Source organism: Triticum dicoccoides, chromosome 7A (genome assembly GCF_002162155.2).
Source record: "Triticum dicoccoides isolate Atlit2015 ecotype Zavitan chromosome 7A, WEW_v2.0, whole genome shotgun sequence".
Classification (NCBI taxonomy): Eukaryota; Viridiplantae; Streptophyta; class Magnoliopsida; order Poales; family Poaceae; genus Triticum; species Triticum dicoccoides.
In genome coordinates this window covers 14,985,721-14,999,635 of record NC_041392.1, presented here as the reverse complement: position 1 = coordinate 14,999,635, position 13,915 = coordinate 14,985,721, and the positions used below count along the sequence as shown (strand labels likewise).

The 13,915-nt window shown below is 46.3% G+C and overlaps 1 pseudogene; it reads right to left on the bottom strand.

Annotated features, from left to right (window-relative positions):
* Positions 1–10,854, bottom strand: part of LOC119332864 — a 13,090-nt pseudogene extending 2,236 nt beyond the window's left edge.
* Positions 10,855–13,915: the final 3,061 nt, after the last annotated feature.

Genomic DNA, 13,915 nt, shown 5'->3' with positions numbered 1-13,915 from the left:
GCGGCGAGGGGGACCGGATCTGGCGAGGTGGGATAGCGATCGAGATGGAGGGGGATCGAGATCGAGTGTCCATGAAATTTAAAAATATTCATGATAGTTCAAAAAGTGCCCATGAAATACAATCGAGAAATGAAGGCTACAATTTAAATACAATCGATCTTAGCTAGCTATCTGTTCACAATCTTCTTGCCCTTCTTTTTCGCAAATGGAGTTCTTCTGTGGAACGGATGTCCTTTAGGTAGGGTGGTCCTGCTTCTTCTTGTGGTGTATGCTGCTACTTCATCATCGTCGTCATGTTCGATCCTCGGGTCGCCGTACTTGTCGAAGTCTTGCTCATTGGCTACTCCATCCATTCCGATGATCTTCCTTTTGCCTCTCCTCACGACAACACGACTGGGCTTTGACGGGTCGGTAATTAAGAAGCATTGGTCCACTTGGGAAGCCAGTACCCATGGCTCATTTTTTGCGGTGACATTTGTGCCCGCGGTCTTCGATTTGGCTTCGGGTATAACCATGGTGGTGAAATACCGGTCTTCTTTTAGGACGCTCTTGGCCCATCTGACACGGAACATCGGGACCTTCTCTCCAGCGTAGCTCAGCTCCCAGATCTCCTCGATCCTTCCGTAGTATCTGTCCTTGTCGTTACCGGTGTAGGATTCCATCGTTACCCCGGAGTTCTGATAACCATCGCTCTTCATGTCCTTGGCCTCGGTGTAGAATGTGTAGCTGTTGATATCGTACGCCTCATAGGTCATCAGGTTGTGCTCGGCGCCCTGTGACAAGGCAAATATGAGTTGTTCTTCCGCGGAAGAATCCTCATGTAAAGGGTACGACAGAAGCTTCTGCTTGAACCAACGCGTGAAACATGAGTTGTGCTCTTTGAGTATATCTCCGCCCGTCCTCTATTGGCCTCGGTCATTGTACGTCTTCTTAATAAAGGTTTTGTGCTCTACCACCCAAGGATCGACCATGTCTATGTGTTGTAGCATGACTAGGTTTGCTCTTTCAAAGTTGGCGAGTCGACCCTCGAAGTCGACATGCATTTCGCGGCGACCCTCACGGTGACCCCATCCAGCGAGCCTGCAGAGGTGCCTGTTGACGGGCAGACCAACGGGGTTCTCAATGCCTAAATAATTCGTGCAGTAGGAGATGCACTCTTCGGTCAGAAAGCCCCTGGCTATGCTTCCCTCTAGACGTGACATGTTGCGAACGTATCCTTTGATGACACCATTCATCCTTTCGAACGGCATCATGCTGTGCAGGAACGTCGGCCCGAGTTGGATGATATCGTCCATGATATGGACCAGCAGATGCACCATAACGTCGAAGAATGCAGGCGAGAAGTACATCTCAAGCTCGCATAGTATCACCACGATCTCTTCCTGTAGCCTTCTGAGTTGCCTCACGCCAACAGACTTCCGAGAGATGACGCCGAAAAAGTTGCATAGGCCAAATAGGGTTTCACGGACGTGCGCGTCCATGATCCCATGGATTGCAACTGGAAGTATCTGCGTCATCAGCACGTGACAGTCGTGAGACTTCATCCCGCTGAACTTCATCTTCGCTGGGTCTAGGTATCTGCTTATCTTCCCCGCGTACCGTAAGGAAGTTTTACTCCTACGAGGCAGGTGAAAAACTGCTCGATCTCCTCCTGACTTAGAGTGAAGCACGCGGGAGGGTAGCCATTTCCGGTCTTCTTGGCCTTTTTGCCTTTGCGACGACTTTCCGTGTCCTGCTTCGCCTCATCATCATCATCATATATAGCGTGAAGCTCCTGCCTGATGTCCATTGATTTCAAGTCTGCCCTTGCTTTTGGCCCATCTTTGGTCCTCTCTGGCATGTTGAGCAGGGTACCAAGCAGACTCTCGCACACGGTCTTCATGATATGCATGACATCAAGGCTGTGAGGCACACGGTGGATCTTCCAGTACGGCAAGTCCCAGAAAACAGACCTCGTTTTCCATACCTTCAACAGCGGCTCTGGCGCCTTTCGCTTCTTTCCCGGCTCTGGCGCCTTTTGCTTCTTTCCCGGCAGTGGGCAATCTTTCCAATTTTTCAACAGCTCGTCTATTTCCTCGCCGCTCCTCGTACGCGGGCGTCCTCGGGGTTCGGTTTCACCATCGAACAGATCCTTGCGTTTTCTCCACGGGTCATCGTCGCAAAGCCACCTTCGATGTCCCATGAACACGGTTTTCGAAGACCCAGGATCTCTATCTAGCTGGCGATACGTTGTGTCATCCATGCACCTGACGCATCCAGAAAATCCGTGGACCACCTGCCCCGTGACATATCCGTAACCGAGATAGTCGTGCACCGTCGTGAGCAGCGCGGCTCTCATAGGGAAATATTCTTTCTCTGCGGCGTCCCACGTATTGGCTGGCGTTTTCCACAGCGTGTCAAGCTCCTGTTTCAGCAGCCCCAGATACAGATTGATGTCGTTCCCTGGTTGTTTCGGTCCTTCAGTTAGCATACTCATGTGAATGTACTTCCTCTTCATGCACAACCAGGGGGGAAGGTTGTACATCCACACAAACACAGGCTAGGTGCTATGTGTGCTTCTCTGGCTGCCAAACGGATTGACTCCATCGGTGCTCACGCCCAGCACGATGTTCCTTGGATCGTTCCCAAATTCTGGGTCTTCGAAGTTCAACGCTTGCCACTGGCTCGCATCCTTAGGGTGACTCAGCATCTTGTCTTTTTTATCTATCTCCGGATCATTTGCGTCATCTTCTCGCTTCTTCTCCTCCCTATCCGCTTTCCAACGCAGGAGCTTTGCTACCTTAGGGTCCGCGAAATACCGCTGCAGACGAGGAGTGATCGGAAAGTACCACACCACTTTTCGAGGAGCTTTCTTCCTCTTCTTGTATCGAGTGACGCCGCACACCGGACATATGGTAGACTCCGCGTGCTCGTCCCGATAAATGATGCAATTGTTCATGCACACATGGTATTTCACATGCGGTAAATCCAGAGGACACATGATTTTCTTTGCCTCCTCCAAACTGGTCGGGCACTTGTTCCCCTTGGGAAGACGTTCGTGCCAGAATGACATGTTCTCGTCGAAGCATGCATCGGTCATTTTGTGTTTTACCTTCATCTCCAGAGCCATGAGCGTTACTTTCAGGCGGGTATCCTCGGGCCTGCATCCTTCATACAATGGAGTAACCGCGTCTAACTCAAGTTGATCCATCTTGGCTTTCTCTCGGGCGGCAGCTCTTGCGTTATCCGTCTGCTTGAGAAGCAGCTCTTGAATATGAGGGTCCTGCACCCAGCCCATCGATGATCCAGCGTCGTCTGCTCCGCCGGCATCATCATCTTCATGATCATGCCCGTCGTCTGCTCCGGCATCTTCCTCATCATCATGTCCTGCATCTTCTACATGATGACTGTGTACAGCATCACCGTCGTGATCATCTCCTGGGGATTCTTCGTCTTCCCGCCCGCCCGGGCCGCGGTGGTTGTCTTGCTGCCCTTCCTCATTTCTTGCCCGGCCCCCATGGACGACTTCATAGTCATCTTCATCACCTTGCCACCGATAGCCATCCATGAAACCACGCAAGAGCAGGTGGTCCCGCACCTGCCCGGATTCCGGGTCCGCGATAAGGCTCTTCAGCTTGCATCTTCGACACGGACATCTTATCTCCGTCTCGTTCTTTTGAAGCATCTCGGCCTTCGCGGACCTCAAAAACCTATTCACGATGTCTTCGGTCATCGTGCGGACCATGGTCTCCTGCGGGGTAGAGCAAAACGATATTTTAGAACCAAGAAAAAATTTGGCATGACTTTCCCTAAAAATAGGACCAAAAAGAATGCTTAATGACAAAATTCTCGCCGAAACGGAAATGAATCAACATTCCGGCAAAATATTGGCAACTATTGCATTTCAAATACCGGTACACCTCCAAACACAAACACATATGCAACACCACAAACATATGCAACACCACGAACATACATAGATCTAGCTAGGCCATAAAAAGTGCATGTGCACATTGTTGTAGGGAGAACAACATAAATATAGCTTCCCTCCTTACTTACCTATCAAAACAAGGTAATTTAACCACTTAAATTGAATGAATCTATGGTGGAAATGAGGTGAAAAAGAGGAGGCACCCGAGACAAGGAGGAGGTGGAGAGAATGAAGTGGGGAGAAAGTGAGTGTGGGTAGGAGAGGCTGTCCAAAATATCTTGTTGCTGCCCACTTACTAATGGCGCACCAACTCTAAATGCGCCATTAGTAATCCAGGTTACTAATGGCGCACCTTCTGGTGGTGCGCCATTAGTAGTTTTGCAAAAAAAACATACTAATGGCGCACTGTCCCGCAGTGCGCCATTACTAGTTTACACTAGTAATGGCGCACGGTGGAACAGTGCGCCATTAGTAGTTTTGCAAAAAAAGAATAAAAAATATAATAAAAAAACAACATTAGTGGCGCACTTTCCGACAGGTGCGCCATTACTAGTTACAACTAGTAATGGCGCACTGTGTCTGAATGCGCCATTAGTATATTTGGACAGGCGCACTAGTTCAAAAAAAATTGATACTAATGGCGCACCCTGGGCCTGGTGCGCCATTAGTAGTTTCAACTCTAATGGCGTATCAGAAGGTGGTGCGCCATTAGTATATACTAATGGCGCACCGCCTGTCTGGTGCGCCATTAGTGTCAATCCCATCTATAGCCCTTCTTCTAGTAGTGTCGCGGAAGAACTCAACCTGCATACTTTCATCGTCGCTTCTGATTCCAAGCAAACGGTGGCTGACATTTCATGTGGAGGAAGAGGCAAAAGTGGTTCAATCGTCCAGGATATTAATATTAGAGCAACTTTATTTCAGTGTAATTTTTCTTTCGAAGGTCGTGCTAATAATGTCGAAGCACATAGATTAGCCAAATATCCACTTCGTCTCGGTCCGGGGCGCCACCTATGGTTGGGCCAACCCCATGATCCGAGTTGTATCCCACCCATTGTGGACTATGATGAATAAAATTTGGCTTTCCCCTAAAAAAACTATTTTGAACACAAGTTTCTCAAAAAAAACACTATTTTGAACACAATAGCTTGTGTAAGATGTCTTTAGGGGAATATCGAATATCTCTCCAATATTTGTCGGGAAAAAAACATCGGTCCGATCTCTGTAAAAAGAAAAAACACCTCCAATTGTCATACTAGAATTGCTACCCCGCCCTCGAGCGCCATCATTATTGCAGTGTGCCTCGGATACACCTCGCAAGCCTCTATATTTGACAGGGAGAGGGGGTATTTGGCGCGAGCGGCATTCCCCCCTCCCGCCGCTCTTCTCGCCCGCGCCACCGGCTCACCTTCCTTGCCTTAGGGCCGTCTTTCACCTCATCCGGACGTCCCAGTCCCCCACCTACGACGGTCTGGACGGTGCCTTGACCCTCGCGTCTGATTCTGTCGTTTTGGAATCTGATCCCGCGCCTCCGGAGGCTCCTACACCTTCCATAACTCTTGCAGCTCCAGTGGCTAACACGCCTCCCGCGCCTTCGACTACCGACCACCACCACCTAGGCCAACACCTCGTCCACATTGTCGCTGAAGATCCCTACGCAGAGGTGGCAAGGTCTACAACACCACATAAAGGCGGTGGTCTCCCCCAGCCAGTGCCACATGGACATAAGAAGAAGACGGGGAAACTAGATGCCCGTAGCCCTCACCCACCTCGATTCATCCTGGCGGCCAGCGAAACTTTTTGGTCGCACATTGGATCAGCAACAACGACGTGGTCAAAAAGGCCATTCTATACCTTGTATTCATTTTTGTTTGATTGAATGCGAGATGGCCATGGAAATTGTGGTACATGTGCAATGTTTATGATTTAGTGATTATTTTTTTTAATTTTGGGGGATCGGCCCTCCATGATGAAACATTTCTTAATACACCGAGACAAGATACGTTATTGTCACTTTTTAAACATGACTCCGTCCAAGATACGTAATTTGATCGATTCGAAGCCTCTGGCTCATCGAAGAAAAAGACAATTTGGGAAAAGCGTAGGCTCAAAATGCGGCAGGAGATGAATGCACATAGGCCCTAAATCAAAGAGGATCGTGCGAGAGATCATTGCATAGCCGAGCGGAATCATTTCATCATGTTGGATCTGAATCTAATGGATCCAGAGGTGCGAGATTTCTGTACGTCGCAGCGAGACTTGATCATTCGAAACAGGAAGCTCAAAAGAGGGCATGGCGGGAATACATGGTTTGTATCTGTCGCCGGTAAAATGCTTTTGTTCATGCAACTTGTCAAAAACTATGTGCATTTTTGCTTGATGTGCTATATGTTTAAATTAGGAGGTAATCGAAGTGTTTAAATGTGGAAAACAATTTTTATTATGAAGGCTCAGATATGGCAACTCTGAATTTGCACATCGCATGCCCACCCTCCATATCCACATGGAGTGCGCTCCATATGGCGAATGACGATCACATATATGGCGAATCTGCTAGAGTTGCTCTTATGGTCATGCTATCTTCTCATCCCATAGATCACTTGTCATTATGGGCGTGCTCATTAGTACTAGGGTTTCAACTTCACCTAGCCCATTGACCCAGCTCTGCTATAAAGTCTTCATATCTTCACAGGTGTCAGCAGCCTGCAGTGCCTGTGGACTTGGCAAGTTGGGAGCCCTTCTTGGTTGCTCTGTGATTTTTTCTAAATGCGCATATGATCAGTTGCTAACCAGCCTCCACCCACGCCCAGGCAAGCCATAGAGCTACAGCAATTAAAGTAGTTACATTACGCTACAGTAGCAACCCTTAAGGAAGTGTTTCACGGCCATGCCCCGGGACATGGCCCCTTTTGCTTGGGGCCTGGCTACGTCCTGCATATGATCATGCATATGGTGGCAATCAAAGACTGAATCATTGCGAAGTTATCTAGAAAGATTTACACCATGCATTTCGCACCCCAATTTTGCTTTGAGGCACTAAGAGTTGTTTGCTGTGATAATATGGACAAATCCAAGTTTTCCCACGAGTTAGTGGCGTGTGATGACATGCTTGTCCTACTTGGTGGCAATGAGGAAGCCTTCTTCATCATTTCAATCTGCAAAGTATGTGAAGCTGGTAGACGGAGGCCTAAAGAAGTGGGCATTCTTCTTCGCCGAGAAACATAATGACCAGCCACGACACTTGGTGAACCGAGAGAGGATGGATTTAAAGGAGCATGGAGTTAAAGGGTGGCCATGTACCGTGCAGTTGTATCGTTGTCGCTGGCTGCACTTGGGAACTGCTTGATGTTTAGTCTCTATGTTCGTTCTAGTTTCCGCTCCTCTGACTTATCTTTTGAGGAATCGCCGGGGGAAGAGTTCTTCCACCTGAATATACTGCTCAAAGATGTCAAAAGCCAAGGGTAGTTACATCAGGATCTGTAATAATCTGCTTGCTATACAGTGTACATTTCTGGAGGCAAAAACTTGTGCTACATGTTGACGTGTTGTTGTCTTTGCTGAACCTTGTTAATTGCTTTCATTTTACATCCTGAAACAATGCCTTCGTAGGTTCTTCGTATCACTCTTCGGCATTGTGTGTGGGCTTTTATTTAACTATGTGCTTTTCTTTGTTCCATACATCTATATGTAGCTCGATCTCCTTTTAAAAACAGAGGTAATAAAGTGCAAGCAGAGCTGTTTGCTGAAGCTAAGGACAAATGCAGAGCTATTTGGTTGTTGAACAATCTATCTGCCTAGTTTTTCTTGGTGCAAATTCTGAACTTTGTGCTAAATGCACGTATGCTGCTTATATGTTTCTTGGCTTAACTTGGCGTGCGAATGCATAACATTGTGCACAATATATTAACCCTAAGTCATACCTGCTTATAGGTAATGCTATGGACTTGCAATCCCACTCCGATTCTTGCAACTCTCCAACCTAAAATAGTGTGCAATTGTAAGTTAAAAATTTGTAGCAACCCTTAAGCTATGTTCTTAATATTCACATTTCTACCCAGTGAGACTGTTATATGCTCAAGCACATCACATGAACAATCAACAACCACAACACAAATACTCTGTCGCGGTAAGAACACCTTAGGTATCTAGTATGAAAGGAAGTTGCAGCCCAGACCATGTTATCAAGTTGCCCAAGTACAAGAAAACTCTACTATCTGTAGTAGATGAGAAATAAAACATATATCTCCCTTGTAATCGCCACTAAAAAAAGGAGAGTGCTGAATCAGTTATCTTTACAGTGAAAACTTTTAAGTTCTGAGACAAGCCAAAAGAACATTCAGTAAACTACCCATCCTGCAACTGCAACATGGTAGAATTCCCCCAAGAAAGCTGTATCAGAAGCTAATCACCGGCCACACCCTCAATTCCCCTAAGATTATTGCTGAAAGGAGCGAGAAAATGTGCCGGGAAGGATCCAGGTTGACTCCAATCTATGGAACTGGATTCCAGTATTCACGAGCTGCAAACATCTCGCAAGGTCATCATATTTTTTCCATAGTTTGACTGCAGCCCATGGTTGGTCAGACTGATAACATGGGAAGTATATGTGGTTGCTTTTCCCTCCCCATCTCTCCGGGTTCATGCATGACAACGCCTCCCATCGCACGTCCGCGCTGACAAAGATGGCCCAGTTATCCAACCTGTCCAACTTCACCCACCTTGCCTTCTTGTTCACGGCGTCCAGTGACTCGAGCTTGTAGGCCTTGAACTGGATGGGCTCAACCTCCGAGCATATCTTCCTTCCTGCCTCAAGTTTGATCAAGAGAAGTGCATCGCCGCACGCCACAAGCCATGTTTTTTGATTTGTCCAATAGAGATCTTCGGTTCTATCTTCCTCAAACACAACTTTAAACTTCTGAATTATGAGACTAGGTGACAAGTGTATGATGCCGAAGGACCCGAAAGACCCTAGGGCGTATGTTTTGCCCTTGAAGGCCACGATTTGTTCAATCTTAAGAAGAAGAACTTTAGGACAGTGTTCTGACCAAGAATCGCCCCCAATGCGCCACTAGAACAGATATACTCCACTACTGACAAGGAGATGCGAGTCCACAGATCCAACAGGAGCAGTCAAGGTGACATAGCTAACGCGAGTGAAGTTACCTGACTTGAGGCGAGGAGGCACAACCTTAGCGCCACTGAACGCATTAACAATGTAGAACCATCTTCGACGCAGAAGATGAGGTGACCGTAGGAGCAGCGCACAAAGAACATTCTTCTGAGGTCACTCAAGGAAAGCAAACTGTGCCAGGATGAGGCCGCAGCAGAATCAGCCAATCTCCACGGATCAGACAATTTCCATGTGCATTCCTGGAAAACAATCCATTGGTGGTACCAGGGAGATCGTTGGCTGTTGGTACTCGGGTGTAGGAGGAGAGGCTGCAAAGAGGACGTGCGTGCTGACAATAGATCACGCCAAGGACGACAGGTGCCACCGAAGGCGAGGAGGTCGCGGAAGGAGCCGAGGCGAGCGACTAATGATTGGAGAAAATCTTCCGGGAGCTCTGCCCATCCACACGGCCTGGATGCGGCAAAGACTGAGGAGGCAGAGGCATAGCGAGTTCTCTTAGCCCTGATTCGCATGGCGGCTTGCTCCCTGTTTATCGCAGAAAATTCAGGACAAAAGGTTAGGCATGTGAAGTGAGTCATAATTGTATGAAAAACAACAGGAGCTACCAAGAGTTTGGGTCTCTTTCTCCTCTAATAGATACGGCAGCGCTCCTGCCAAAGTTTCGAAAAAAGAACAGGAGCTACCAAGATTCTAAAAAAAACACGGCTGGTGCGTGTTGTTACGGCATCAACGCCACACTACGCTTCATATCACACACTGAACTAAACAAAGGTACTGATCACTGAGTTGTCCCGGGGAAGCTTAGAATAAAATCCTGACAGCGATGCAGGCACAGGATTTGAGTTCTGTTGAGAAGTTATAGATAGAATGATTGCTGAAGTTCCATAGAAATTTTTGTGTTCACTGAACTGAAGTATACACCACAATCGCCTGTTTCTCAAACTGAATAAATGTGAGGTGCCGAGTGCTTGATGCTGACTGGCAGCACCTGTTGTCAAACTGAATCAGGCCAAAAAAAGAAGACAGGCAATGCAAATATGATTCTCCTAGCATATTGATACATATTCTATTCTTACCTGCAAATTGAAGATCTGGATTGTTTTTCTTCGAGCATAATTCAAAATCAATCTTTGTCAGTTCTAAAAAAATCAATATTTATCTAATTTAGTTCCATAATATGGAGGGGTAAAAACTAATTTTGTAGATGGATCTATCATATAATAGAACATCAGCAGGCAAAAGCAACGAGATGAGATGCAGAAAGAAAAAGAAGGAGGAGTACAAGGCGAGGTAGGGCTTGAGGGTATTACGTCGGCGACGAGGACAAGGACGTAAAAGCGGTCGCCGGCGCCGAGGAAGGGGGACGCGCGTCGATCTCCGGCGACTGCGCCTCCACATGTGCGCCACCGTTTCTTCCAGCTCCCCCATGGGCAGCGCAGCAGTACGGTACAGGTCAGTTCTTTTTTTCTTCCAGATCGATATCTCTTTCGGTTATAATAACGCCGTCCCGGCCCAGGCCAGGACTCATGGGCCAAGTTTGGGGCGATGGACTTAGCAGCAAATACCCTACCCCTAAAAAAACCAGCAAATACCGCGATTTCCTATTTGCCGCTCGTTGTGTAGAACTGTCAACGCAACACACCGGCAAGCCACCCTACTCCTTTTTGTTTATTATACCAGACAATTGCCCGTGCATTGCAACGGGAATATAAACATTCTAGTAGATTAGCTGGTGATTCTGCATATATTATTATATTGACGCGCTAAAATCTTAGCAAGTTTTTGTATGCAATCGCCATGATTTACCTGCCATCTTATTGTTAAGCACTTTAATAAGAATTTAATTACTTATGAAACAAAATATTTTTTTGATAAGTTAATAAAACATGAGACAATTGATTCTATTTTAGGAAGAATGGATAGTCTCATTGATTCTATTTTAGGGAGAATGGATGGGAGAAAAATCAGAGATGAGAGAAAAATTCAAAGAGGGGAAGAAAAAAGTGAGACATATATAAGGAAGGTTTGATGAAAGAGAGGTCAAATGAAAATCTTACCTTCTTTTTAAGTAGTAGAGATACTAGCAAAAGACCCTGTTGAAAGTGCAACTATTCTTGGATGGTTTTGGTAATTCCTAACAATATATAGCTCGTTGAGCTAATGCTATTTTAAGATAAATATTTCAGGAAAGTTCAATTATTGACATGATTTTAAGATAAATATTTCAGGAAAGCTCAATGATTGACATGGCATGGATTAGAAAGTGGACCCCTCAAAATACTAAGGACAAAAGATTGGCTCAAGCTCAAAGCACAAGACTCTACATTTTACTTTTAGTGATCCAAGATCACATTGAGTCCATAGAAAAAGTCAATACTATTAAAAAGGGGTGAGGTGTTGCTTAATGAGTTACTTGCTCAAAATGCTTAGTGATATGCTCCAAAACCTAAACTACTTTCTCATATCCACATATGTTCCAAACCAAAAGTCAAACTCGGCCCCACCAAAATCTTATATCCGGCGCCACCGAGTTCACTTGACATAGCCACTGCCACAAACCCTAGTCACTTCGGTTTCACTGATAGGGATCTCGGTCTCACCGAGATGGGATTGCAACCTCTCTGTTTTGCTTCGTAACATTGCGGTCCAACCGAGATGAGCGATCGGTCCCACCGAGATTGCAATGCAAACTCTCTGTTTCCCCTTCGTAACGTTTCGGTCTAACCGAGATGAGCGAATCGGTCCCACCGAGTTTGCCTGACCAACTCTCTGTTTGTCTATTACCAAAATTGGTCCCACCGAGTTTGTGTAATCGGTCTCACCGAGATTACGTTATGCCCTAACCCTAATGGAATCGGTCCCACCGAGTTGACATGTCGATCCCACCGAAAATCCTAAGATTCACATTTTGAACTAAATCGGTCTGACCGAGTTTTATAATTCGGTCCCACCAAGTTTGGTGATTTGTGTGTAACGGTTAGATTTTATGTGGAGGCTATATATACCCCTCCACCCACTCTTCATCCATGGAGAGAGCCATCAGAATATGCCTAACATACATTTTCTGAGAGAGAGAGAGAGAGAGAGAGAGAGAGAGAGAACCACCTACACTTGTGTTGAGGTCAAGATATTCCACTCCAACCACATAAATCTTGATCTCTAGCCTTCCCCAAGTTGCTTTCCACTCAAATCATCTTTCTACCAAATCCAATCCTATGAGAGAGAGTTGAGTGTTGGGAAGACTATCATTTAAAGCACAAGACCAAGGAGTTCATCATCAACACACCATCTATTACCTTTTGGAGAGTGGTGTCTCCTAGATTGGTTAGGTGTCACTTGGGAGCCTCCGTCAAGATTGTGGAGTTGAAGCAAGGAGTTTGTACGGGCAAGGAGATTGCCTACTTCGTGAAGATCTACCATAATGAGGCAAGTCCTTCGTGGGTGTTGGCCATGGTGAGATAGACAAGGTTGCTTCTTCGTGGACCCTTCGTGGGTGGAGCCCTCCGTGGACTCACGCAACCGTTACCCTTCGTGGGTTGAAGTCTCCATCAACGTGGATGTACGATAGCACTACCTATCGAAACCATGCCAAAAATCTCCTTGTCTACATTGTGTTTACTCCCTCTAAACTCCTGCCTTTACCTTCATATGCAATTGTTTTACATTCCACTGCTATACTCTTAGAATTGTATGTGTAGGTTGATTACTTGAATTGTGCTAAGTTGCTAAAATCTGCCAAGAATTAAAATTAGGAAAAGGCTAGACTTTATTTGGTCAAGTAGTCTAACCACCCCCGACTACTAGGAAAACGGCTATGGACATTAATGGCGCACCATGTATGTGGTGCGCCACTGCTATATAGCAGTGGCGCACCAGAATCAGGTGCGCCATTGCTATGTTTTTACTAATGGCGCACCACATGAGCAGTGCACCATTGCTATATTTTTGGATCCACCCCCCACCAGACATAGCAATGGAGCACCACACGTAGGTGCGCCACTGCTATGCTACACAGTAGTGGCGCACCTAGGTATGGTGCGCCATTGCTATGTCTCACACACATAAACACCCCCCATCGCCTTTTAGGTTTTTAAAAAATAAAAGAAAATGATAAAATATTCAAAAAAATCAAAAAATAGATGCCCATGTGTTATCTGTTCTAGTTGTTAGGAAAATTAACAAACATGAATTTTGAATTTTTTTTTGCAAAAGGCCGCCGTGTTTCGGTAAAATGGCCGTAACTTTTGCATACGACCTTCGATGAAAAAAATATATGAAAAATCATCTACTCGAAATGTTACATCCGAATTTGACGGGCTATGCCCGTATTCGATTTTCTAGAATCATCAAAAACCTAACAGAAAAAAGTTACGGGGCTTTCAAGATCTGGAGAGGCAAAAAAATTCAAACCCAGTAATGGCGCACCTGCCCATGATGCGCCATTACTATCTTCCCGCCTTTAAAATTCAAACTATATCAAAAGAATAAAAAAAAGTTAGTAATGGCGCACCTGCCCAAGGTGCGCCATTACTATCTTCCCGCCTTAAAAATTCAAAATAAATCAAAAAATAAAAATAAAAAGTTAGTAATGGCGCACCTGCCCACGGTGCGCCATTACTATGCCGTATATATGGCTGGGCGGGGTCCTCTCCTCCTTACCTCTTCATTTTTCTCCTCCACTTCATCTCCTCCTCTCCTCCACTCCATCTTCCCTCCTCTCCTCCACCATACTCCCCTCCTCCTCTCCTGCGACCTCCTTCTCCTCCTCCTCCTCTCCGGCGACCTCCTCCTCCTCTCAGACGACCTCCTCCTTCCTCCTCTCCTCCCCTCACGGTTTCTCCTCCCTCCTCTCCGGTGAGCTCCTCCTCCCTCCT